Source organism: Sorex araneus, chromosome 4, assembly GCF_027595985.1.
Source record: "Sorex araneus isolate mSorAra2 chromosome 4, mSorAra2.pri, whole genome shotgun sequence".
NCBI lineage: Eukaryota > Metazoa > Chordata > Mammalia > Eulipotyphla > Soricidae > Sorex > Sorex araneus.
This window is the reverse complement of record NC_073305.1, coordinates 26,265,774-26,292,254: the sequence shown is the minus strand read 5'-3', so window position 1 is coordinate 26,292,254 and position 26,481 is coordinate 26,265,774.

The following is a 26,481-nucleotide window of genomic DNA, read 5'->3' as shown; positions in this document are numbered from 1 at the left end:
TCGATCCCCGGCATCCCATATGGTCCCCCAAGCACCGCCAGGAGTAATTCCTGAGTGCAAAGCCAGTAGTAACCCCTGAGCATCGCTGGGTGTGACCCAAAAAGCAAAAAAAAAAAAAGAATTTATTATTAATTATACATTAACTTACTTAACCACTAAAAATATTTTAAAAATATTTTATTATACTTTTTTGTTACTATAAATATAAACTTGCTAAAAATACCACTAGATTAAGAAAATTAAAGGTATATAATATACTGAACTTGTAAATAATTTATAAAAATTAATTCTAAATGAATATGTATTTGTGGGACCCTTTTATAAATTTATTATGATAAAATCTCAGAAGTAGAACATATGATTGTTTTCATGTTTATTTAAATGATTTGTGAGATTCCCATGGGAAGTTTTTACCAATTCCTATTTCCTCTTAGTCTGCTTACTTAAATAGAAGATAAAATTTTCTTTTTCTCCCTAACAGGCATATGTAATAATGGAAATAACCATGACACTTTATTAAAATGAATGATTTAGAGACCTTCCTTCTCTTTCGTTTTCATCAGATGGTTATTACTGCATGAAGTAACCAACTGGTTTTCTAATCATTAGTATTTGTAGAGCTTTTGGGACTCTGGAGAAATCAGTTTTGTTTTCAGGTGTTCTTTTTCTAGGACTACAGTGTCTCTGCAGAGTGAAATTAAGACTCTTGAGGAATTCAGTTGCATAAAACCAAACTTGTTAAAACTAGCGACAGAATCTTTGGCTTAGGAAGGAGGAATGTTCACTTTGTCAAACATTAATAACCAACCCTGTCTTCTGAGACTATATTGGAACATTAATAAGCATCCAAGCTAATAAAAAGCTATAGCTTTTATCTGTTTTTACCACACAGGAACAAGAATGGTTTTAGTTAGGCTTAGGGCTAAGTTCTAAATGTTTGCATTTTGTTTACACTGATGCAATCACGGCAGTAAGGTAGGGTGGAGATAGCTTTCAGCAGCTATGAGTCTTTATTTGCTTGTTAGGAGTGAGTTGTGGGATGAGAAAAAAAAAACACAAGTATTTCATACTCCTCAACATTAACTTTCTGTCCGATATCCATAGGCCAGGAACAGCACGATCCTGGGTTCTTGTTAGAGAGGTACACTTTGGGCTCTACACCAAGCCTACTGATTTGGAATCCACATTTTAATTAAATCTTCAGTTGATTTGTGTGCACTTTATGTTTGACAAGCACTCTTTCAAGCTGGTTACCAGAAAATCTGCTTGCATATACTAATTTTCATTTCTGTGACATTTGGTAAATTGCTGTACCAGAAAACTGGAGTTTTCTCATCTATAAAATGATTCTAACAGCATTTCTTTAAAGGTGCTATTGACAGAATTAGCATGATGTAAATAAAATGCTTAATATAAAGTATTACTATTAACTTGTACTATAAATCTAGCACTAGAGCAAGCCTAGCTTCCATGTGCTAATGTATTGGATGTGGTATTTCTCTGCAAAGTGAATATGGATGAGTCTCATTTTACTGGTAAGAATGATCGGAGGACCAGGTAAACAGATGACTTGTTCAAATCCCTTAAACTGGTATATAAGAGGGAAGGTATTTGAATCCAAATGTATGTCTTTTCTATTATAGGCTAAAATTGCTTCTTCTCTTCTAATATGGAGAGATCTTTTGGATTCTATATTGTTTATTCCAATTACACAGGCTTATGTGAGCACTGTAAATATTATTTAAGAATTTTAGAGAAAATAAAGCTGTGCTTTGAATTTTAAAAATGACAAGGGGCGTGGGGGAAAGGAATTTCAACCCTCTTTTTGGCCCTGAAAGAGAATAAGAGGTATGACAATATTGTTACTAGGAACAAATCTAGAACTTTATGATTAAAAAGTTACAGTGAGAGCAATGTGTTCAGCGAAACTGCTTTTAACTCTGTCACATTCCTTGAAATCATACCAATTAAAGATTCATTAGATTTAATGTGGTCATCCTTAAAATGCAAGTTCCCTAGAGAGTGAAGCCAACCGTCAGCAGTTGAGTCCTTTGTACTGATGGATTATACTATATTGCTCTTCCTCTGGTACTTAGTTTAGATTAGCCTCTAGGGCAATGGCTATTTTAAAGCAGAATGACAGTGTTAATTGGAGACAAATGGCATATTATGGGAGTGCAGGCAGGAAGTGATAGAGCAGTGGAAGTCAGCTAGCATGCTGGGCATGTGATACATGAAAACCCAAATGCCATCCAGATATTGACCTTTGGGTGGGGTGGTGGGGGATTGGGTGGGGGTGGTGAAAGGGATACTAGGATCATTGGTGGAGGTGAATGGACACTGTTGGAAGGATGGATAAATGATCACTGTATGAGTAAAATGCAAACACAAAAGTTCTTAAATTTGTAACTGTACATCACAGTGCTTCTCTAATAAAAAATTAAAAAAAAAGATATTGGCCTTTGACCAATCATGAAACAAATGACTCACCCACAGTTCTGATAAACTAAAGGGAGACAGTTCATTTATCCCCCAAAGTATTTTCTATACTAGTTTCACATGCTGGATCAATACTTTTACCATGTTTCTCTTTAGATGTAGCTTTACTGAAAAGTGTGCCTCTTGTGTTATTCACCTTTACTGTGGTTGCATAAAAAGTTTTATCTTAGAAAGATTTAGAGAAAGGTTAATTTTAGCATCCATATTGTGAAGTTGGATTTTAAAATTCTATATTGTTTGTCCTAACTATACAGGCTTATGTTAATATTGAGAAATATTATTTAAGAATTTGAAAGAAAAAAAGAGCTGTGCTTTGAATTCTCAAAATGACAAGAGGGGTGCAGGACAAGAATTTCAACCCAACTTTTGGCCCTGAAAGAGAATAGGAGGTGTGATAATATTGTTAGTAAGAACAAATATAGAGCTTTCTGAATAAAAACTTACAGTGAAAGCAATGTGTTCAGTGAAATTGCTGGACCCAATTCTTAGTTTTCTAGCTGTAATTATTGGCAAATTATTAGAATCTTTAACATTGTGTTGTGCAACTTTAGAAATAACAAATCCCTACACAACGGGATTACTGTGAGACTCAAAAGAGGACACTTAATTAAAACATTTTATAAAAATATCATAGACATTTATTATTAATTTACTATTGACAAAAATATATACCTCTTTATAAAATAAACTTAAGTGTAATTTACAATAACTTACTTCTTTGAAGTATAATACTTTAATGGGTCTTGACAAATATATGCAATGTTTAGCTACTGTTAGAATAACCATGTGAAGAATTTTCATCACTTCATAAAATTCTCTTTTGTTCTTGTGGTTGTTTTGGTGCCTAGGGTCACATACTTGTTGCAATCTCCCATAATTGACTGGGATATTCTCACACCCTTAGTTACAGCCTGCCACTACTGAGATATTTTTTAACATGTTTTTATCAAATCACTGTGAGATACACTTACAAAGCTGTTCATGGTTAGGTTTCAGTCATACAGTGTTCCAATACCCACCCATCCCTCCATAGTGTACATTTCCCAACACCAGGCACCAGTGTACTAGTGACCCCATTTCCCTCCCATCAACATCCCTCCCACCCCAAGCCCCCAAGCCTACCTCTATGGCAGGCACTTTTCTTCTCTCTCTCTCTCTCTCTCTCTCGCTCTCTCTCTCTCTCTCTCTCTCTCTCTCTCTCTCTCTCTCTCTCTCTCTCTTCCCTCAACTCCCATTTTGGGCATTGTGGTCTGCAACACAAATACTGAAATATCTTATGGTTGTGACTTTTTGTTTGATTTTATCATATATTTTTAATTTACCTATATATACCATGGGAATTATTTTGATATTGATGTTATTTGAGCACTTTCTCTACTGTTAGAAAAATTCTGAAGTTTAGGTTAAGATATTTCATCCACTAGAAGGTCTGTAGTACATATCACTGAGAGCTGTGCTATAGCAGTGTTGATTCCTAATCTGTGTGAATCAAATCTAGACAGTGAATCTGTTAACAATGAGGCCCAACTGATGTATGCATATCTCATGGGTTGATGGTGTTAGATTGGTGAGGTCCATAGAATCCAAATAAGATATGGATTTATAGTCTCTGAAGAAACAGGGGTCTTGTCTTATTTATTTACACCACAAACCTTAGGGTATATTCCTTGATATACAATAGGCAATCAATGAATTGAATATAGTAAGCAATACATTAAATCAGTTTATTCAATAAATTCTTTTTTATTAAACAATAGCTAAAGTATTACAGTAACAATCATGTTTGGGAAAATTCCTACTCAAATTTGTGCTCTGATATCACATTCACAACAATCTTTTTTTTTTTAATTAGTGAATCACCATGAGGGTACAGTAACAGATTTATACATTTTCGTACTTGTGTATCCCTCATACAATACAACCCATCCCTCCACCAGTGTCCATTCTCCACCACCAGTGCACCCAGTATCCCTCTCATCCCCCAATCCCATCCTCCTTCCCCCCTGCCCGCCCCCAGCCTCTGTGGCAGGGCATTCCCATTTGTTCTCTCTCTCCTTTTGGGTGTTGTGGTCTATAATAGGGGTATTGAGTGGCCATCATGTTCAATCTATAGTCTACTTTCAGCACGCATCTCCCCTCCCGAGCGGGTACTTCACAACAATCCCTTGGGAGTATCAAAGAGGTATTTATTGCTCAGGTAAGTAGGAACCTAAAAGGAGGACAGCTCTTCCAGTAGGGTTGTTTTAGAGCAGAAAAGGCAACAAGTGTGTAAGCATTTATAAGAAAACAAACAAAAAACCAAAACAAAACAACTTAAGAAGTCCCTGGGTGCTGGAGAGATAGTACAGTGCATAGTGAGCTTGCCTTGCATGCTGCTGACCTGAGTTCGATCTCCAGGATCCTATATGGTCCCCCAAGCGATGCTAGGAGTAATTCCTGAGTGCAGAGCTAAGAGTAACCCTGGAGCATTGCCCAGTTGTGGCCCCAAAACAACCAACCAAAAAAGAAGGTGCCCTGAATTAAGCAAAATCTCAAAGAGGCAGGAAAAGGGCACATGAAGATTTGATATTTAGGGGAGGTGGCAAGATGGAATGTTTCTTATAGAAGGGAAGATATGGATTCGAGTCTGAAGTTGCAAACTCTGCACACTTGGTGATTCTCTAACACTTTCAGTTAGACCAGTGGAGACTACAGAGACCCATAATCTTTCCTCTCACCTTCAAGGTTGAGTTCCATGGTCTGGAGGGCTGAATATTTTAAAATACATGAAGACGGAGCTTGGAGATAGTGCAGTGGTTAGGATGCTTGCCTAAAATGTGCTGCACTCAGTTTTACTTCTGGGCACCACATTGTCCCCAGGCATTACTGAGTATAGGCCTAGTGGCCCCTGAGCATCTCTGGGTATGGCCCTGGAGGTCACCAGCACTACCAGGGTTGTCCATGTATCTCTTGTACTGCAGGACCCAAGCAGCTTTGTATGCTGGGGCCTTGCACTGAACTGCCAACTCCACTGGCCCAGAATGGTCAGTGAGGTCTCCGATACTACTGAGCACCATGTGGGATGTGTTCAGTTTCTTCCCAAGATGCATGGGGATACTTTTTCAATGTTTACTTGCAGTGTTCAGAAATAATAAGCTACTTATCTCTATGGACAGTAGCAATAGCATTTGCCTTGCACATGGCCGACCTGGATTTGATTCCTCCACCCCTCTTGGAGAGCCTGGCAAGCTACTGAGAGTATCTCGCCCGCAAGGCAGAGCCTAGCAAGCTATCCGTGGCGTATTCGGTATGCCAAAAACAGTAACAACAAGTCTCACAATGGAGATGTTACTGGTGCCCGCTCGAGCAAATCGATGAGCAACGGGACGACAATGACAGTGACTTATCTCTATGAGGTTTGCTTTATGAAAAAGACTGCTACTTATTTATTGAACCATTGTTGCAGTTTTGAGTTTTGTAAATCCTGGGAGGAAATTCAGAGACTTGAACTGAGCCTTTGTGTGTCACTCTTGCTGTCTGCACTGATACTGTGATAGCTTCTGGTGGCCACGTCTGGCTTGGAAAGATGCTCCAGAGGGAGTATATGAGCCAGGGTGAGAGATTAATCTTTTATAGGTCTGTGAAGACTTTGACTGTTCCACCAATTCATCTGACAGATGCAGAGGAAGAAATGAAAGTATTTCCTACATAGAAAACAGCTCTGTGAACTTCATTTGAGTGCTCTGTGAAAAGCTTCACATTCCTTAGAGAGATGATGTTAAAGCTAAATTATGGGAATAATTTTTTTTTGAGAAGAGAGTCTGATATTTAGCAAAACTTCATATGTTTAGTGATAGAAACTAAATTTTCTAATGTAATCTGAGTTATTCCCAAGTCTGTTTGCTATAAAAAAGTGAGAATCTTTAATTTTTCTTTTTCCCTATACATATTGTTGAGAGTAAATTTGGAAAATGTGGCTAATTGAAAGAGCTCTATATCTGGGCCCAGCATATTATGACTGAATAAGGTTTATGCTTTGATGACATTATTTGTTACCTAATCATCCCAACATTGATTATGTTACACATTCTAGGTAAACTAAGGTGGTTGTCCTTATAGTAATGTTTTATCTATTTTTAGTATATTATATAACACAAACCTGAAAATTCTTCTAAAAGTTAATATTTATGCATAGTTCAATATGATTTTCAGATCAAAATCAAAACCTAACACATAGGTCTCCTAAGAGGAGTCTAAAATAATAGTTTTTTTCAGTGAATCAATTTAAAAAATATGATGCACTCATACAGTGGAATAGTACTCAATAATAAAAAGAATCGTGAGTCACTTATATTTTTAACAACAGGGTTGTGTCTCAAGAATACATTTTGCTACATAATACAGCATTAAAATAAAAAACAGGGCCAGAGTGATAACACAGCAGATAGGGTATTTTCCTTGCATGAAGCCAACTTGGGTTGATTGTTGGCAAGCACCACCAGGAGTAATTTCTGAGTGCAGATCCAGGAGCAACCCCTGAGCATTGCTGGATGTGACCCAAAAAGCCCCAAAAAAGCAAACCAAAAAACAAATAATAAAAACGTAGTATGAATTCATTTGCATGAAATTTTCAAAAAGAAAACTTCGATGGCTTGACTTGGTAGTTTTAAAAACCCTCACTTGGAGCAAGAGTATACAGTTGGTAGGGTGTTTGCTTGCACACAGCCAACCCTGCTTCAATCCCCAGCATCCCATATGGCCCCCCGGCCACCCCTCAGGAGTAATTCCTGAGCACAAACCCAGGAGCAATCCCTGAGTATTGCCAGATGTGAATCAAAAAGCAAAATAATACATATATATACATTTTTAAATCACCACATTCTTAGACACATTTGCTTTTAAGAAGTAGAGACAAATTCCCCTTACCTTGAGTGTAAATTTGGGAACTTTCTTTTAATAAACATAATGAAAAATGAATAATGATTAAATGGAATGTGAGTGAGAAAAAGAGAGTGGAAGGTCCGAACTTTGCTTTAAGACTAGATATATAATTTCCTTTCTTTCTTGATCTCTATCAGACTTTTCTTCCACCACCCCACCTCCCACCTTCTTTACAAATAGTGACATGTTTTAGATTCTGTAAAACTCTGGTGCAGGATTGGGGAGTATCTGAAAGAGCCAAAGTCTATGTCTTGCATATGCAAATCCCCTAATTAGATTCTTGGCACTGCATGGATCCCTGGTGAAAGAGAGCTGCTAATGTAAGCCTAATGGCTGCAGGGCACTTTGGGGTCTGAGCAGTGCCCATCAGAGCCCTGAGCACTGAACTCTCAGGCCCCTCAAGTTGGGCTGAATATCTTGGTAGCACCTTCCCAGAGAAAACTGCACTCTGGTATCCAAGCGGAAGGTGTGCAAACCTGATCATCATCTACCTGACCTATTTCTTTATTCTTCTTTTTCTGTATAACTAGTACTCTACCAGCTCCAGACAATGTGGTGTGGGGGTGTCCTAATCCAGCATGGAGCATTGTCTGGCAAAGTCATTACTTGCACCCATACCATGAGGGGATGTTTAAATAGCCAATTATTATATAGTTGTGATTTGATTTCAGGCCCGGTGCTTTCTGTTAGTATGCTAAATATACAATTAGGAGAGGTGAAATCCAATTAAGATATGCTTTGGAAAAGTACCAGAACTATTTACAAAATGAAGCACCTTGGGACTGGCTGACTTCCACAATACTTAATTGGGCATTCGCATGTGTGTGTATGCAGAGACATACACACACACAAACACACATACACAGACACACGCACACCACTTATTCCTTTCATATTTTTCAGAGCAAGGAATTTTATTCATAAATATACATCAACAATTTAACATTAATATTTATTCACCTACCAAGGCAGACATCAGGAAAGGGCTGGTTCTGTAGGCTATAAGATAACATAAATATCATGAAGATGATTTTATTAAAGCATATTCTCTGTTTCACTGAATTATACTGACTCTTGTGATTATTCCTTTACTCTTTCTCTTGCAATTCCTTCTTCTTGAAGTGCCATCCCTTTTCTTCACTAACATTGTGTATTCAGCTCCTATTCATTTTTTATGATCTGAAGCTACTGCCACTTTTTTCATGTTATAACCATATCAGTTATTGTCACAACCAGGTATCAGATCTCTTCTGATACACAGAAATTTACTCATCTATTTCTTAATGTTTATATTAAGTATGTATTGCTTTCAGGTACATTTATTTGCAAACATATATTATCTCTTTTACTGGGACCCTATTCCTAATAAACCAGGGAAATATTATTAGTATTTTGACCTGGTATTCAATGAGTTTTTCTTTGTTGTCTCATGGGATATCCTACCACATTGTACTATCTGGGAAATCTGGTTGATAAAGAAAGCATTTTCATATTTGCAAATGTATCACAAGCCAATCAATAAAAGCATTGGGCTGATTTCAGAAGATTTCAGAATAATAATCCCAGTCAATGCTTACATATCACTCTAGCCATGTGTCAGGCTCTTTTAAAAAACTTCCCTGGCATTTTCAACCCTACTGCTAAAGAAGCAATTGAGACACGAAATGGATATAGAAGAAGGAAATTTGCTCTAAAGTAGAGAGCTTCATTAAGTGATGAATTATTAGTTAGTTATTATTTACTGGTGAGATAAATACAATTCAATTCTCTAGTGTAATAATTCTCAGTCTGTTACGAAACTATCAGCATTGCCTGTGAACTTGTTAACATATGGATTCTTGAGCTCTGTCCCAGACTTTCTCAGTCCCCTGTAACTTGGATTCCCAGTATACTTTGAGCACTGTTTTAGTACAGTGTTTCTTAATCCTTTTCTGATTGTGCCTCTCTTTGTAGCCTTGTTTCTTCTCCCCTCTACCTGCTACCCAAATGGTTGACCTTCTGTTTCATACTGAAGCATTTACATGGGTTTCATCTGTGCCCCCTTTGAAATACCCTGGGTCCCCACAGGGGACCAGATGGCACCTAGCCAAGGATCATTTCTCCTGTACACTTTTGGAAGGGGTTGATTTATTTTTGAGGGGCATACCTGGCTGTGCTCAGAGCATAATCCTATCTGTGAATCAATACTGGTGGTGCTCAGAGGATTGTATGTGGTTCCAGATATTGAACCTGATGCACCTTCATGCATTCTATTACTCTCTCCAGCATTCTATTACTCTTTCTCTAACTTGCCAGTATATTAAACTTGAATCATTTGTGATTTATGGATTAATAGTGTTATAGTCCTCTCCCCGAGTTCAAATTTAATTGGTAGGATATGATCTTAGTACTGAGATTTTTTAAAATTGCCAAATGATTTGTGTCATCTTGAATAAGAAGCACAGACCTATCTTTATATATAATATATATATTGAATCACCATGAGATACAGTTACAAAGCTTTCATGTTTGAGTTTTAGTCATACAATGATCGAACACCCATTCTCCACCAATGCACATTTTCCACCACCAATGATAGATGGTCTTAAGATGAGGGTTTCTGACTTATGGAAAGTACTCACAATAGGAGGAAGAGCAGCTCTTATTGATATTTGCAACTATAGGGCCTAGATAAGTAAAGAATGCTCAACAGAACTTCATAAATATCTGATGAGTTCACAAACATTACATTTATTATTATTTGTAAAGTATGTCACTCTCACTGTCACTGTCATCCCGTTCCTCATCGATTTGCTCCAGCAGGTACCAGTAACGTCTCCATTGAGAGACTTGTTGTTACTATTTTTGGCATATTAAATACGCCATGGGTAGCTTGCCAGGCTATGCACTGCAGGTGGGATACTCTTGGTAGCTTGCTGGGCTCTGTGAGAGGGATAGAGAAATCGAACCCAGGTCAGTCGCATGCAAGGCAAATGCTCTACCCGCTGTGCTATCACTTCAGCCCATAAAGTATGTAAAATACATTATAGAAGTTTACATTGTTCAAAGACCATTTAAAAAGAACTTTGTCCCAAAGTTTTTAGACTGTCCAAGATATGAAAGGTTCATTTGTTGAACCTTCAGAATAATTCCCCTCCCAATAATGAGTTCTCCTTATGCCCTTTGAAACATCCATGGGCTAATTTATAAGCATTTAAACTCACTCTCTCCATGTCTTCCTCTAGGAAGCATGTCTGGACTTAGAAAGTCTGACTAGAAGATGTATTCTCTATTCTGTTGCTGCTCCCACTTATTTATATGTGCGCGCACACACACACACACACACATACCACTGCCTTGTTTATCACACAACTAAAAATGTAAAAATGTTCCAGTTGACTATACTTTTAAAACGTCTTTTAAAATATTGAACATATTTTTTTTTATAAAAAATCTTCACTATCTTTTTCAGTTCTAGAGACCGAAAACAGGACTATGTACATGCAGGGTATACATTCCACCACTGGGCTGGATCTTCAGCAGCTGGCGAAGAATGATTTCCTCAGGAGCAAGTGTCGCCTTTTCCTCAGCTGATACCTCCAGCCACAGAATTAGGTAACTATCAGCTGCATGTTGGATTCATCCACAATGCACTATCTCCTGGTTACCAAGGCAAAACATTTTGGATAAAATAATAAAACAATCTGCTTTGCAAATGGAATTGATATTGACAGGAGATGTTACTCTTCGTAGCTGATCATTCCTGGGGTTAATATCTAGACCCAGGAGAATGGGTTGACTGATGTTTCTTAGTCCCATTTGATCTTATTCTTGTATAGATGAGCTGTTTGGGAGCTCCAGTCTTAAAAACAACTTGTTAAACCTGACCATATGCTGGGGAGGATTTTATTTTAGATGAGAGCATCTGGGTTCTCATTTACATTTGCAGAGGTTAATGGACCTGACAACCTTTCTCTGTTCTCAGCAGGGAGCAAATCCTGGAACTGATGGGGAGGAAGCTGAACTTTACATGGGTTGTTCTCACACTACTCACCGGAAGGCGCTTTTATGTTCCATCGTAATACTTATTTCTTAAAGGCAGAGCTCTCGGAGCCAAACAAGGGTGCTTGTCCGTGAAGCTTTCTTAACCAAGATGAAGTTGTTAGGTTATGAGCAACAGGATGAAGGGGAATCAGGCACAGCAGGCCCAATCTGTCTCTGAGCTGGGATACCTGAGTTGAAGGTATTTTTTATTTTTACCTCTGTGAACTGTATTCTTCAGAAGTAAACATAAAGAAGAAAATATCAACTTTCCAATTTTGTGAGGATTACATAGTATGTATTAAAATGCTTAACTCTGTTCTCAGTAGGTGGCCATCCTTATTTTTACCTTCCATTTGGCTGCCTCTTCAAAGAGGAAATATAAATTCCCTATTCATTCTGCCCACCTGATTCTTATAAAGCCCTGATTCAGGTTGCACTTCCTGAGAATCAGACATGATACTCATTGCAAAAAATTCTTTGGGACCAAAACTGTTGGACAAGGGGTAGGAAGGAAGGTGGAGAAGAGAAAGAAGCTAAATTCTGAAGAAGGCCAATTTGGATACATTTTATGGCAGCACTTGAACTGGTGAGGTAAACTGAAAACAGTTTTATTTTCTGAATGAAACAAGAGCCTGAGGTATTGGCACTACCGAGTCTTGAGTCTTTAATTCCTGAGTGATGAAACTTTGTGCCTGATGAACAAGGGGTCTCAGGCAAAGATACTTTCTGCAGTGAGACTTCACTGTAATAGGTGGCTTCTGAAGACATCCCACCCGAAGTTCTTGAGATTCTGGGTGCAAGATCCTTCACTATAGTTGGATATGGTTGCTGTCACATACTGCAAGCCTGGAATTTTCTAAACAAATGATTGTGATGGTGCATACTTATTTCAAATAAGATAGAGGAGTGCATTTGTTATTGTTGTTGTTGTGAAAGAGAAGGGAATTAATAGAGGGGAGAGGAGAGAATGAACCTAACATAATTTTTTTAAGTAGAAGTCTTCTGGGAGAAGCACAGAAAACTTGTTTATACATATTTCCATTTACTTTGTGCAGGTAGCTTACAAATGGGTCTTATGGTCTTGTGTTCAGTAGAATTCTTCAAGGTAAAATCCAAATAGCTTTAGACAAGAGCCTTCTGAGTTCACACCTAAATGATCTCCCAAAGCTTTCCAGAAAGAGGGTCCATTTACTGGGAATCCTACTTCCCCCTTGTTAAAAACTGAGTGATTTGTAGCATTATAGAATGATCCCAGGAGGGATCTGGTATACGTCAGTAAGACTTGCGTAGAGAATAGTTAAGCAGATAGACTTTCTGCTGTATTAACTGGGAGAGAGATCAAACTGTAATCTGGGGGAAAGATCAAATTCATCAAGAGAGGAAGAGTTGATAGTGTTAAATACAAGTTCACAGTAATTTTTCACTGGAGGGTTCTCAGTGCTGAGGTGGGGAAAATTCACAGTCACCTGTGTTTGCTGACTTGACTTTTTCCAAAGAAAGAGTAAACTTTACCCCAGCTTCATGCCAGGAGGGAATTTTACAACTTGAAGCAGGGGCCACTATGAGGTTAGATATCACAAAGGAACAAAAGGAGGTTATTGCTTCCAATTTTCACATATTGAAGAGATAGCTTCCAGGTCAATATGAAAGAAATTTCTTTAGCACCAAAAACTGGTGAGCAGGCTACTAAGAAGATCTGGATATACTTCAAGGACAGAAGAAGGATGGACAACCACTGGTTTCTTGAAGTCATTGCTTTAAGGAGATGAAAGTCAAGCAAAATTTATTTATTTATATATTTATTCATTAATTTTTTAACTTTTTTATTAGTGAATCACTGTGAGGTACAGTTACAAACTTACAAACTTTTGTGTTTACATTTTAGTCATACAATGATCATTTACCCATCCCTCAACCAGTGCCTATTCTCCTCCATGAATATTCCCAGTATCCCTTCGACCACCCCACCCACCTCTGTGGCAGGGCATTCCCTTTTGTTCTCTCTCCTTTGGGTGTTGTGGTTTGCAATAGAGGTATTGAGTGGCCATCATATTTGGTCGATAGTCTACTTTCGGCAAGCGTCTTTCAACCTGAATGGCTGAATGGGTCCTCCCAACATCCTTACTTGGTGTTCCCTTCTTTATCTGAGCTGCCTTTCCTCCCAGCATGTAGGCTGGTTTCCAAGCCATGGGGCAGACCTCCTGATCCTTATCTCTACTATTTTTGAGTGTTAATCTCCATTTTTGTTACTTTATATTCCACAGATGAGTGCAATCTTTCTATGTCTGTCCCTTTGTTTCTGATTCATTTCACTTAACATGATACTTTTCATGTTGATCCACTGATATGCAAATTTCATTACTTCATCTTTTCTAACAGCTGCATACTATTCTATTGTATAGATGTACCAAAGTTTCTTTAGCTAGTCATCTGTTCTTGGGCACTCGCATTTTTTCCAGATTTTGGCTATTGTAAACAGTGTTGCAATGAACATACAAGTGCAGATGTCATTTCAACGATACTTTTTTGCCTCTCCAGGATATATTCCCAGGAGTGGTATTGCTGGATCAAATGGGAGCTCTATTTCTAATTTTTTGAGAAGTGTCCATATTGTTTTCCAAAAGGGCTGAACCAGTCGGAATTCCCATTAGCAGTGAAGAAGAGTCGTTTTCTCCCCACATCTGCGCCAAAACCGGTTGCTTTTGTTTTTTTGGAAGTGGGCCAGTCTCTGTGGTATGAGATAACTCATTGTTGTTTTGATCTGCATCTCCTTGATGATTAATGATGTAGAGCATTTTCTCATGTGCCTTTTAGCCATTCGGATTTCTTCTTTGAGAAAGTTTCTGTTCATTTCATTGCTCCATTTTCTGATGAGGTTGGATATTTTCTTCTTGTAGAATTCAACCAGTGCCTTGTATATTCCTGATACCAACCCCTTATCAGATGGGTATTGGGTGAATATACTTTCCCATTCTGTAGACTGTCTTTGTATTTTGGTCACTGTTTTTTTTGAAGTGCAGAAGGTCAAGCAGAATTTAGAAGTGAGAGAGAAACTTGCCAAATGTTTAGAAGAATGTTAGTACTTTCTTGGTCACAGGATTTTGAGAGGCGCTCAAGAATGAGAGCATGAATGCCTGATTTTGAAAAACAGGCCAATTAAATATGCTCCTAGCAAGCAGTCCTCTAGGTAAGGATCACTGTCTTGAAATGGATAATCATTTGCTAATTGCTCGAAAGCACATCTGGAAAATCCAAGCAGGAGAACAGCAAGTATCCCAAATAGAATGAATTACATATAGCACCTTATTAAAGTAATAAGTGATCATTATAGATATGTCAGCAAGTAAAAATACAATAATCACTAATAGCATTGATATATATGTTTCAGTTACATGCATGAGTAGCCAGAATTTTCCAAGGTACCATCAGTCTACACCTAATGTTCAGCCTTATTTATGGTAATAATTCAAGTTTACAATTTTATCCTTGAGTACTGAGAGGTTTTAAGCATACTCTCTTCCCTACTCCTGACTACTTTTATCAGGATATTTCTGGAATCCTCAGGTATCAAGTGTGAATTCACAAACAATTCTCACATATATTGTCACTTCATCCTCAGCTGATTTTAATCCTCCAGAAGATTGAGCCTGTGTTTGTGAGAGGGTGTTATGTTTCAGTGGGGTCAGCACTGAGAACCACAGCTCCTGAAGCCCCTGGGAAGATGAGAAGTACTTTAGAATAAAATGAATCTGGTTCTAAGACTTTTTACTAACTCTGCCTTGTATCCCTTTAGCTGTTTTACTGGCTTCTCTTCAACTGTCTCCAGGGCATATTTCCTCCCCTCTCCACTATACTAGAGAAAAGGAAGGAAGAAGTCAGAGTAATTACCTTTATCTGGATTTCTCTGTGGCCCCATTTCAAGCTGGACAAACCGACTAAGCCCCACTATGCCTTGGATTGATCTCATCCGTAGATCTGCCATCAGTCCTTTATCCCAGGGATACAGTGACTTCTTACTCTCCTAATCCCTGGGTATGCTTAGTGGTGCTTCCTTTTATTCAGTTATTTCATCACCTGTGTTATCAATTTTGTGAATTTTACATTAAAAAATATTTAGTAGGGGCCAGAGGAATATTTCAGGGTGTAGGGCACTTGCCTTGCATGTCACGCACCCAGGCTTGATCTCCAACACCCCATATGGTTCCCTGAGTCCACCAGGACTAATCTCTGAGTACAGAAGCATAGGTAAATCCCTAAGCATAACCAAATATGGCCCCCAAATATCTATCTATCTATCTATCTATCTATCTATCTATCTATCTATCTATCTATCTATCTATCTATCTATCTATCTAATCTATCTTTCTATCTATATACACACATATATATACATACATATGTATGTATTAATCTCTTTCTCCCCCCTTTTTGATGTGTAAATGTAATCAAATATAACCTTCAGGCTTCAGTCAACCTTTATTTTCTCTAGGAAATCCCATAAGGGAAAACACATTTTCTATAGCTTGAGAATTCCTCAACTTCTAAGAATAACAGTGGCAACAATGTGTTAGCTGAATTCATCTTCCCCTCCTGACTGTGTTTACTGTGGAAACATGAGATCATTTACAAGTCTTTTCCTTTTCCTTGTTGAGTTGAAGAGGACAGATTACAAATTTGGTGAGTTAGAGAAAAATCTTTAAGAATCAACTGACAGGGTCTAGAGAGATAGATAGTTAATGTGCTTGTTTGGACATGACTTATCTTGGTCCACCCCCCAGCACTGTATATGGTCCCCTGAGCACCACTAGGAACGATTGCTGAGCTTAGAGTCAGGAATAAGCCTTGGGCACTGCCAGGCTGCAACCTCCTCCTCTCCCCAACCACAGACACACAGACACACAGACACACACATATACACAAACACACAAGAATCAACTGCCAAAACAATAATGCTTAAAGTAATATATGGAAACATTCATGGATATGTTATACATATCCAGGATAACTGTAATGTGCTCAAATGAATAGTTTGACTTTTCAGTTTGTATTATTTTTAGATCCTTCTGATCTTTCAAGGCAATCCCACGCTTACCTTCTCGCTATAATAAAACGAATACATTAACTGCGATTGAATACACAAATAAATTAGAATTTAATTACTTGAAATGGCAAGTAGTTATTAATGTAAGAGGTTTTCATTATTTGTTAGAACTAAGGCAAGACAGCACTGAAAGACGTTTAAATCATTAGTATTAAAGGCTCTTGATAAACATTAATTTCCTTTTGACTTCAACTAAAGATGCATTTTCTTTTGATTATGTCTTTTTTAACCAATATGAAAATCAGTTTTGTATGTTAAAGCATCCAATCCTTTCTTGCATTTCTCTGCTGCTTTAGCCACTGTAATGTCTTAATATTAGTTACAAAAAACCAACTTGGAAGGGTTTTATCAATTAGCACTTCTCTACTTCTCCTTTTCCTTAATTTTCCTTGAATATTCTGAGATGCTTTTTGGGGTTATTCCTATCTACTCATTACTTCACAGTATACTTTTCTCTCTTTGGACATCAGGAAATCCCTCTCTAGTTCTTAAATATAATATATATTAATGAAAATTATATTGCAAGGACTTAAATTTGGACTTAAATTAGAAATATGAGTAAAAGTGTCTTTTAGTAATATATTTTAGGGTTGTTGAATGTTCTATTCCCTTTAGTCCTGGGTTGCAGGTGAAAAACTGAATGTCTAATGATTATCTCTCTGGGGTTCCCTAAGTTTACTGGTTATTAAAAAAAAAAAAAAACACTTTCAGCAGAACGTTGCTTCTATTTTGATTTTTTTTTTCTGAGTGTATCCATTTACTTTGTGCCTGGTGCCTTAAAAATGGAACTCACACTGTGTGTTCAATAGAAGCTTAATGAATATGTGTTTTCTGTGTATGCTTATTGAAGATATTGGGCAGGAGTTATCGATATTGATAACATTTAGAAACAAGAAAACCATAATGTGGAATCATACTTGGCTATCAGTCTCCTTGACAGGTCATTCACAAGATTTTGGGTCCCACACTCAGATATTACAAAGTAATATTCGACAGAGAATTTCACCAATTTGAATTTTAGAGCCTTTATTTATAAATGGGAATAGTAATATAGTTAATGTTCTGCATATATTTAAAAAATCAAATTCAGAAAGCATATCTAAAAGTCATGTTAATTATAGCGTATATAACAAGTGTAATCAGGTGTTATTAATTTTCAGAGAGAGAATCACAAACTAGAAAGACTATCTTGGCCAATATTTATTTTATATTTGCAAAATTTCTAGACTCACTGCCTTGTATTTCAGGGACTCTATACCATCTTGATATTTTTTTCTTTTTGGATCACACCCAGCGATGCACAGGGCTTATTCCTGGCTCTGAACTCAGGAGTTACTCCTGGCAGTGCTCAGGGGATCATATGGGATGCTGGAAATTGAACCTGGGTCGGCCACATGCAAGGCAAATGACCTACCTGCTGTGCTATCGCTCCAGCCCCTACCATCTTGATTTTATCCTGAACTGAATTCATCACCATCGAGCATCAAAATGTGTATCTGCATTCATCCCTCCTTTTTGCCAATGACTGAGATTTATATGTAAGCATCAGGAAGTTCAAAGAAAGTAAATAGTAAGTCATGAAAGTTCACATACTCTCATCAAAAGCATCAACCTTACATAATTTTTATGAGTCTTTAATATATAATTGCTAAATTTGTTACTCTATGTCCATCTTCTCAAGGTGTGATGATTATTCTTCTCTAGACCCACAAAGAAAAGTATATTTTAAAGTTACATGAAAATTAAGCAAAGAAAAAAGTTACTTTGCTTAAAAATATTGAGCAAAGAAAAACATGAAAATATTTATGTAATATATTTTTTTAAAATCATATTAACTTAGTAGGTTTATAACATGGTTATATTTTTTTCACAAAAGTATGATTGCCAAACTTTGAAATATCTTAGAATTGCTGTCCCTGAAAAATGTCTAATATTCTATGATAAATAATGCATGTACAACCTGGAATCATTAGTTCATTGAAAATATGGGAGAACTCTATTACTAATAAGATAAACCCATGCAACAATTAATATGTTGTCTATTTTTTGTTTCTAAGCACAAACTGTTCTGTAATGTTAAAAGTACTGCTTGTTTATATGACATAACAATAACAAATTTTATAATGTAACATTTAATTTCTCAGTCAGCTATTTTTTCTATTCCCAATCCAATTTATTGACATATTCTTGAGTAAATAATCAGGAGTAAGAATAAAATTTTAGTTTTTCACAAACACAACTGGACAGTATTCATGCAGATATTTAAGTAAAACCTCATATCTCACCATGCCTTTATAGTTATAATTTTATTCTGATGGGAGTAATAATAACATAATATTTACACATTTTGTTCACAGGTACTGAGGCATCAATAAGATGGAATAATAACTAGATGTAAGGATTGAATGAGATTCAATTTCAAATCTATTAGCACTGGAGTAGCTCATAATAGTTGCATGCTATATGTTAATCCATGATCTTCTATGATCCGTGTCTGTTTGACTGCTTCTTTCTCCTCTAAATAACAACTAACTTCATTGTGAATCAGTAATATAAAACCAATTTGTTTGGGTAATAAAATGATCCAGGTAACTAATAATGTGGACAAACTATACTGTGAGTAACTGCACAATTAGTATCCTGACTTCAAGGGCTGGACCAGCAGTCACCAAAGTTATTGCTCCTGCTACCCCAGTAAGAAAAAATGGAGACTTTTTTGTTGGACAAAGACTTGTTTTGTCTGCTCCCCAAACTTTGACAACATTTTATTTTTTATTGCCTCAGTTTCAAATCTTCATCTGGTTTGAGTTTGACTATGACAAAATTTGAAAGCCTCTACTTGGTACACTGCTTGTAACAGAAGTGGTGTTCCCTCCATGTTGACATATTCTTGCGGTTTTATTTTGCTTTATTTGTGATCTCTGGGGAGCAGACTGTGGGTAGGTAGACTTGTTACTGACACTCTCCTTCTAACCAGTTTCCTAGGAGAAGGTCCAGAGTGTAGGAATCAAATATCTCCAAGAAAAAGATTGTGGTTACATCTTGTTCCTCCTCCCATATATACAAAAGTAAACTATAGCAATAAACACATATGCTACTCTTTCTATTATAACTACATTTTGTGACCATGATATGACATTATGTGGTTATGTCACAATATGAGTGCCCTTTCCTGGGGGCAAAGAATGCTCCTACTTAGAAGAGAGAGAGTTTGAATACCTCACGGAAGATAGGGCCTTTCATTTAAAAAAACAAGAGTTTCAAATATGTAAAAGGTGATAGAAGTAAACATATGCATCCTGAAGTTTCCTTTGGGTTTTGATACAGTTTAGGCAAATTTTGTGTTTATCGGACCTAGGGAATGAGTGGGAAAGCACACAAACTATTAAGCCTGCAAAACTGGGAGCTCTTCTGGGGTACAGGCTGTGGACATGTGGTGAAGGAAATGCTCTATGTCTGGAGCATTTGTACACATTGTCTATGGCAGAAGGAAAGGTGTCTGGTGGGAGAGGGCTCATTTTCAGGCCAAGAAGCGTGGGGAGAACCATGTTGAGGAAACTCCCATAACATTTACCAGCTACAGAACACTCTGTGTATTCATGAAGAGTCAAATTTACACTCTGTTAAAATACACTGAACAGAGCCAACCAGAGTTAATTTTCAAATGGAGTTCTCTCCCCCATTAGCCATCTAAAGCAATCTGTGGGCAAAGAAAGTGGGGGAAAATGCCTTAGGTAATCACTGTTACCAGCACATTAGAATTCATAATAAGTGATCAGAAAATTTCATTTTTGTTGTTATTGTTGTTGTTTACCACTCTCCCTTTAAAATATATTCACTGCAAAGATCCTGCCTCTTAGATGAAAATTCAGGAAAAAAATTTCCTGGACTTTTTCGAGTTACTCTTGCATAATGGGAAGTGTCATGGTCACTTTCAAGTCCAATAGTCATCTTTTGTTAGATATTGCAATGACCTTTTCGAATACTAGTACAGCCCAGAACTTGATCATTGTTAGATTGTATCCCTCTGTCAGTCACCCAGGAAAGAGCCATGTAGGGATTAAGCAGCAGTCCCTTTTCTCTCTCCTAGGTCCGTCTCCTCCCCAGCTTGCTAGCAGTCATTCTGAGTTTACCAATAGCTAGCAAAGGAGAGATTGAGCTTCTTGGTCCCCATTCAAGATAGGTTAGTGCAAGTTGGTACCATACTAGCAATTTGGTTGAGTCTCGGGAGACTGACTTGATGGTTCTCATTGTTGAGCCTCCTTGATTTTGGTGGAATTTCTCCTGACAGCCATTTTTTATCTCCCTGAAACTTCTGTCCTATAAGAGTGTAGCCAGTATCCCGCACAAGCTAGGTGGGAGATGGAGTACAATTAATTGGGGAGGAGAGCAAAGATAGACGGAAGATGCCCCTTTTGATAGGGACATACCCTGTTAAATATAGTGAAGAACTCAGGGCAGACCTAGAAGCAGAGTATAAAAATAGATTAAAATCCTATCTTAAGAAGCAGAACAGGGGAGAGAAAGGTAAAGGCTCAGACACCACTAGAGATGATGAGCAAAATTGCTTGGATTCTCAGCTGCAAAATTTCCAGAATCAAACAAAGTATCTCTTCCTCTTCCTCTTAATGATTTCTCTGTGCAGATCAGTAAGCTTTATTTCTATTTTCTCTTGATTATCTTCTGGGTTTGAAATGGCAGCCAGTGGGATATATAGATCTTGGTTGGAGGCTTTGGGTGAGAGGCAGCTTTCTGGCTATCTTGAGAATTAAGAGGTAGATAGAAATGGGCAGATGGGAAAGGTAGACACCAGGAGAAATTACGGAAGTCTCACAGCTGAAATTCTTTTAGTAGAACCCTAATTTTATATTCTTTCCAAGGATTTCATATCTGATGTTTGGCTAATGGGAACATTTGATATGTTTAAACATGATATAGTCCTCCCCCCAGCTACTTTCACTTTTCCTTAGTTATCGAAGGTTAGGTGTCCTCTGTTCCCCAGCTCTAAGTACATGCATCATACTCTCCCAGGGTTCCATTAAAAATTCTTCACATAGAGGCATAGGCTTGCGGAATTTCATACTCCTTCCTTATTAAATTGTGAGTATAAGAGTTAGACCACCTCTTTCCATCTAATCAATCCCCCTAAATCTACTCTCTGTTCATTTGTACCAGTTCAGTTATCTAGTTGACCCTCATGAAAGCAAGTGCCTGGGCTGATTGTTCATGGCTTATCTATAGCCAAGTTCTTTGATCTAAGTACTGACTTAACATCCTCAGTTGTGCCTTCACTACCTTAAAACTACTTAGTGTGGGTGAGTGGAGGGGCAATTGAATGGGATTCTAAAATACACTGTAAAGCAACATTTCCTGAGACTCAGTAACTTCTTGTACTCTATATTCAATTGAAGTGATTCATGTTTCCTTATCTTGGTATCAGAGTAAGTCAATGACCCTCCCTTCCCAAGATAGAACCTGCCAGTAATGAGTCTGATTCTCTATCCCCCATAGTGCCTGACTTCATTGCTTTTTCTATTTTTCCCTGCAGAGAAGCAGCTCTATTCAAAGATGCAGCCCTGGAAGTTGCAGAAATTACTTAGAATCTTCATTTCCTTGCTAGCACTGAGTTTACTTTGGGAAGGACATATTTTTGCAATTGTATGAGTGCTCAGGGACTTTTTTGTTGACAATTTTTTCTGAAGGATCTTGCCTGTAGTTCTCCAGACATTTTCCAGTATTAATGTCTTGCCAAATTAGAGTGTCTGAATTCACCCCTAACTAGATTAGCATCAGATTTTTCAACCTGTAATGTTGCTCTGGGAAGGAAATATGCTAAAAGGAAATGAGATAGCTATGTCATGTGATTGGGCACCTGCACTTCTGCAGGTACTTTCTCAGATGCGTATTTTAATTTGTGTTGTGAAAAACATGCATCTGATGTGGGCCCTTTTAGTATATCCTTAATATACGTTATTATTTCAGCAGTTGTTCACATAATTATTCTCATATTTGGTTTCCCATTTGGGGAAATTTCTGTTGGAAATGAGGAAACATTGATTTAAAATATATTAACTTTGGCTCCATTCTCTTCCGGCAATATCAGTCAGTGTAACTTAATATTTCTAGGTCTCAATTTCCTCATTTGTAAAATTAACCTGCCCACAGAATTAGCAGTGGTAAATAAAAAAAATTAAACCCTAGCTCAAAGATGCTTAATACATATTTATGCAACAGATGTTACATAAATGTATAGGTAAACTTGGAAAGCATCTGCCAGGGTCGGCAACCTGAGGCCAGTGAATTATTCAACATCACTGGCCCAGATTTCTTGTATGAGTACAAGAGGAGTTATGACTTGTCTAGACTCTAGATCACACAGCAAAATTGGGATAGACTAAACTCTCCATAACAGAGGATGGACGACATGGGACATAGGCACAGTGATGGGATTGTTTTCTTGGTGGAGGGTGTGATACATTAACTTTGCACATCTAAAACATAAATATTAACATGGAATGAGCATTATTACCTCAATATTTAATGTACAACAACACAAACACAAAGTATCCATGACCAGGAATGTGGCTCACTTCACATATTTGAGGCCTTGAATTCAATCTTGGCAGTATAGTCAAACATAAAACCATAAGATAAACTAAATCTAACTTGTTTCTTGTCCATTTTCACTATACTAACTCTTCCTTTTATTTCATTTTTCTATAATTTGATGAACATCCAAGTTTTGAAATATCAGTACTTTTCATCTTATTTTACTAATTAATAGGTCATTCTCCAGACAATACCTCTGTAATATTTCTCATAGAGAATAGCTTATTAGTAAAATAAGGGGCTGGAGCAATAGCACAGAGAGTAGGGTGTTTGCCTTGCATGCGACCAACCCAGGTTTGGTTTCTAGCATCCCATATGGTCCCTTGGGCACCTCCAGGAGAAATTCCTGAGCACAGAGCCAGGAATAATGCTGTGTATCACTGGGTGTGACCCAAAAAAGGCAAAAAAATTAGCAAAATAAATCTAAAATCAATTGTGAAATAAATTTTGTGTATAAATTGCTATGAGGTTAAAAATTCCTCATGATTTAAAAGTTCTTTGTCTTTAATGAACGTAGTATCAAATACAAATATATTCATTTTAGAGATTAATAATTTATGAAAGTTTTTGGCAGAAATAAACCATCTCTTTAATAAAGCACAAAAGCTTCAAATTAGGAGTGATATTATTCTTTTAGTTGCGAAATAATGATAGTCTTAAATGACTATTAGGAAACATATTTCATGCTGGAGATCTAAGCATTCTATAGACATAAAATAATCATCTTTTGACCATTAGAAGCCCTAACATGAAGTATTCTAAAGAAGAGCAAAACGTCTGTAAAATGGTTATTACAATTATAATATTTTATTGCAATAAATGTTCAGGCCAAGAAACCTATTACAGATCATTGAAAACTGAGAAAATAGCATAAAATTAAAAATATTAGGGGCTGGAGTGATAGCACAGAGACTTCACAGGCATTTTGTAAGGATGTTCAATACCTTCCATTTTCCTTGCGTGCGACTGACCTGGGTTCGATTTCCAGAATCCCATATGGTAACTTGAGCACCACCAGAAATAATTCCCAAGTTCAGAGCCAGGAGTACCCTGTGAATTGCCGGGTATGACCCCAAAAAAACAAAATAAAAAAAATAAATAAAAACCAAAAACAAATTAGTATCAAAATAAAATATTAAGAATTTTTGTTTGCAATAGTTTACCTCCTCTTTCACTTTTCTAGTTTATGACCAATGCAGTCTTTTTTTTATTGTAAGAGCTATTGCTTATATTAGTTCATTGTTGGCAATATGACCTGAAATTTTTTTCATACATGACCTTAATTTTTTAATGTTTGGTTAGGTTGAGATAAAATTTAATTATACTGTCTTTAGAAATAAGGCAAGTGAGAATGACAACTGGTACAGCCCTTTTGGAAAACAATATGGATGATTCTCAAAAAATTAGATATTGAGCTCCCATTTGACCCAGCAATACCACTGCTGGGAATATATCCCAGAGAAGCTAAAAAGTATTCTAAATGACATCTGCACTTATATGTCCATTGCAGCACTGTTTACAATAGCCAGAATCTGGAAAACACCCGAGTGACCTAGAACAGATGACTGGTTGAAGAAACTTTGGTACATCTATACAATGGAATACTATGCAGCTGTTAGAAAGAATCAGGTCATGAATTTTGCATATAAGTGGATCGGCATGGAAAGTATCATGCTAAGTGAAATGAGTCAGAAAGAGAAAGGCAGACATAGAAAGATTGCACTCATCTGTGGAATATAGAATAACAGAGTAAGAGACTAACACCCAAGAATAGAAGAATAGTAGAAATAAGTACCAGGAGGTTGACTCCATGGCTTGGAGGCTGGCCTCACATTCTGGGGAGAGGGCAACTCAGAGAAGGGATCACCAAGTATAATGTGGTCGAAGGCCATGCAGTGGAAGGGTGATGCGGGCTGAATGTGGACTAGAGACTGAACACAGTGGCCACTCAACACCTCTATTGCGAACCACAACACCTAATGAGAGAGAGAGAACAAAAGGAAATGCCCTGCCACAGTGGCAGGGTGGGGTAGGGGGAGACGGGAATGGGAAGGGTAGAAGGGATGTTGGGTGTACCGGTGGTGGAGAATGGGCACTGGTGAAGGGATGGGTTCTCAAACTTTGTATGGGGGAAACATGAGCACAAAAATGTATAAATCTGTAACTGTACCCTCAAGGTGATTCACTAATTAAAAATAAATAAATTTTAAAAAAATAAATAAGGCAAGTGAAGTTTAAGGAAATGAATTAACATTAAGATCCATCTCTAAGTGCTGGAGAGATATAACGGAGGTTAAGGTGCTTGCTTTGCATGGCACTACAGTGCCTGGAGAAGTCCTTGAGCACTGCTGGGTAAAATAACCCCAATGGCTCCCTTGTATCTCCCCCGCACCCCCCGACACACACACTGTCATAGCACTGTAGCACTGTCATCCTGTTGTTCATAGATTTGCTCGAGCGGGCACCAGTAATGTCTCCATTGTGAGACCTGTTGTTACTGTTTTGGCATAGAGAATATGCCACGGGTAGCTTGCAAGGCTCTGCCATGCAGGCGGGATACTCTCAGTAGCTTGCCAGGCTCTCCGAGAGGGATGGAGGAATCAGTCACGTGCAAGGCAAATGCCCTACATGCTATGCTAATAGCTCCAGACAAATAGATCTTATTTTTTAAAATTCAATTAAAAAAATAAGATTCATTTAGCAAGGTGAATGAAAAGGACTTAGATAAGAAAAGTACCTTTCTGGTACCTTTGTTAGATCAGAAAACTGATGATATTTGCTTCTTTTGTTAATCTGTGACATGGGATGCAAAGTTAATTGGAGAAAAAAATGGGACAGCAATGGTGAGAACATGCTGGTAGAGAAGAGGTGAGTAGTAGTAGGGCCAGAAAGATCGAATATGAAACATTTAAGATCATGTTAGGGCTTCAAGCTTAAATAGGAGTAAAATCATCTATGTCAAGACTATTTCCTGAGGTCAACTATTATTTTCTTATAAACTCTGCAGTTCCTTCCATTCTCCCCTAAAGCCTTAAAACTAGATTCTAATTTTGGTTAATTTAAGAATTTCCATTGTACCATTTGGGACCATACAGTTGATTACATATATTGCAGCAAGGTTGAATAATGGAATACCCACTGGCCCTGTGAACTTTTTTTAAAATTATTGTTATTCAGGATCTCAGCACCCCTGAAATGTTATCATTGATCAGCAGTCAGTAAATATCTGGGCCTAATCACCTATTCCCTATTTTGAATGTCCCAGTTTAGTATGATAGAATGGTTTATCTCATATTCTAAGCCCGGCCTTCAAATTTCTGGGCCTTAGC